This window comes from Drosophila suzukii, chromosome 3, assembly GCF_043229965.1.
Source record: "Drosophila suzukii chromosome 3, CBGP_Dsuzu_IsoJpt1.0, whole genome shotgun sequence".
Lineage (NCBI taxonomy): Eukaryota > Metazoa > Arthropoda > Insecta > Diptera > Drosophilidae > Drosophila > Drosophila suzukii.
The window spans coordinates 28,360,721-28,363,834 of NC_092082.1; positions in this window are offsets into that span (position 1 = coordinate 28,360,721).

Here is a 3,114-nt window from a genome sequence, read left to right on the forward strand (position 1 = left end):
GTGAACAGTCCTGGTGGTTAGACATGTAAAGAGAGCGACCCACCTCTTCTCAGTCCGACGTCCAATCTTCGAGGTCCGTATTGCGTTGTGGCCTCATTGCGTAATCTGCCACGTTTTTCGCAGACGGTATCGTCCTCTATTAGAAGACCTCCGTAGACACCAAACCACCCGGCTTTCGACGAACTGTTTTGGAGCGTCGGTGGGCGCTGCTTATCCAGTGCAGAACGGTTTTAGTGTCCGTCCAACTCATGCATCTGTTGATCAATACATCGTGCTCTCGTCTTACGGTGCCCATCAGTATGGTTGGAGCCCCAGGCGCGGGATTGTCTTCGTCTTTATTGGGGCACATTTCGTCTTGGAACACACAAAGTGGAACGCACATCGCTATTATCATATGTCGCACTCCAGTATGCAACTGCAGCGTACGCCAATTGGCTCGAGTCCACAAGCACATGCAGCTGCACTTCTCGTACATACCCCTACCAAAGTAGTACCACGAACACCGGAAGTCTCTCACGTAATTCATTTCCAGCCTCCACGTCTCAAACGCTTTAGCCAACTCATCCGGCAGCGGCTCGTCCCTCTCCGTCACGCAAGCAGCTCAAGAATCCTATTGGGTAGAGTGTCAACATGACAGGAGATCCACTAGAGAATTTAAGTGGGAAGGAACATGCCAAGTAAGACTTCGCTCCCTACATGGACATCCTGCCGGGCGTGAACAATGCCGAAGCATCCGTGAGACGAGAAGGAAGCTTTAAACTTATAATTTACATAAATTAAGAAATTCATAGAAAATTCATTAATTATTCCCCTTACTCGTTTTTATTTTAATTTCTGTGTCCATCAGCAGACTCTTCTTTTTTAAGTTGCTCCAATTGATTTGTTTTCCGCTTGTCAACAAACCCAGCTGCTTGACAGTAAGACCATGTTACATATATTGCGGGTGAACTCTGAAAACTCTTATCACACTAGAAAAGAACACGATTTTTCGACAAGTGAAACTCTTAGCCGATCTGAGTACTGGCCGATCTGACTACTATTACAACTATGACGACAATAAATAATACTCGGCAATCGGTACAAAATATTTAAGCAAATAAACATAAAATAATTAAAATATACATATGCCTAAAATGGTGTGTGGGATGCGGTACTGGAGAGACAAGGACCACTAGAAGCGGTCTCACCTACTGATCTAATATCTTTCCCTTTCTGTACTCGATATTCCTAAGTTACTCGATATTCCTAAGTTGTATTCGATACCCAGTTGCAACGTGAGTGAAAAGGGGCAACGCACCGCCATACTCACTCGCTGCCAGAATCTCGCAAAGTACAGTTCTATAGCACACGTATATTTTGTAAAACCTAAGTTAACAAGTCGAATGTGAATAAAGCATATCATCATATTATTTAAGTCAGCGTCATCTTTTCTAAAAGAGGACCCTGCAGGTGTAACAAGTAAGTATTTGTAATTATTACATGTCTATTTTTATACCCGTTACTCGCAGAGTAAAAGGTAGTATACCCTTTCGTCAGAAAGTATGTAACTGCTATAAAGAATATGTTTTCTTGATCAGGATCCCTAGCTGTTCGTATAAACGTTGTGATCTCGGAAACTACAAAAGCTAGAAAAATGAGAGAATTTTACGCAGCGCAAGTTGGTTTCAGCAGGGTACCACGCCCTCTCAAAGGCCAATAACTCTAGAACCCGTCTAGCACCCACATCTGTGAATATTTTTGAATAAGTTAAATGAGGTTTTGTTCTAAACCATTTCTAGTTTTCCACGATATTTGGGTGCTCCTGAACAAATATTCTATATTAAATTATTTTCCTACAGGATCCGCGGTATGGGTAAGAACGATTTTTGGTGACATTTTGAATTATATGGCCACCATAATTGGACTTATCTTACAAATTTAGTTTCAATACATTACGGCATTGCTAAAAAATATTCCCGATCTTGAACCATTGTACAAGTCCTTGGAATTTGACGTCAAAGTTGAAATTCCCAACATTTTCAAAATATCTCTGATGGAAAACCACATCTAAAAAATAAATCGTAAAAAGAAGTAATCTTTATTTTTCTTGGAATCTATTGTCCACTGTATGCTTTAATTTCTATTTAAAGCGATTTCAAAAGGATTTGTTATAGCAGTAAAACCGTTAGCAAACTCAAAAGAGTGCGAGCAAATTGGCTGCTTACAAAATTTCACTAGCGCCACCTAGGTTTCTCGTTATCAGTAACGGGTATCTGATAGTCGTATATATAGCGTATTCTCTTATTTTTTTTTGTGCTCTTCATTCTTGAAAATACTCCCTGTGGGGCAAGGATAGTTGAAGGTAATACTTGGTAATACGGATTTGATTAAAGTATATATATAGTTTTAATGATGCCAGTCAATTTTTGATTTGATCGGTTTTTATTTACATCTGCCTCCTATAAATTAAATGTTTTGATAACGTTGGGTGTTAGTCCTAGCAAAGTTGGCGCAGCTGTGTTTGGGGTTGCCTGACTGGTTCGCGGCGACGCTCGCTGGGAAATTAGCCTGTGGAGCAGGATTGGATGATGAAGTTGTTGCTGGTTTAGGCTTGGGGCTAAAGCATTTCTTGGCTTCGATGTAGATTCTGCATCCACGGTAGGAGGCGGTGTGTTCTTCTTCACAGTTAACGCACATGGGTGGGCTTTCCTTTCCCATTTTGCAATCAAAAGAGTCGTGGTGTAGACCGCATTTAACACAAATGTATTGGAGCTTTCAGTATTTATTCGTGTGCCCGAAAGGTTAGCAGCGGAAACATTGTACCACCTCATCGAACTTTTTCGGCTCCTCAATGGTGACAACGGCGTGACATAGTCTGTTAGTCGCGAAGACTTGTTTTTTTGGTGGGAGCTGGTGCAAGGTTAATAAAGAACATTGACAAAGGCAATTTAGTTGCCCTTGATACTGCGTTTTTAGCGTCTCGCACCTTATAGCCGAGTTTCTCAAAGGCTTCCTTAACCTCCACTAGTGGTGTTGTGTAGTGCAGTCCTTTAACTACGATGCGAAATGCTCTCTCTTCTTTGGGTTGTCTGTAGGTAGTGCTGTCTTTTGGTAGCAGCCTAATGTTTCCTCCTC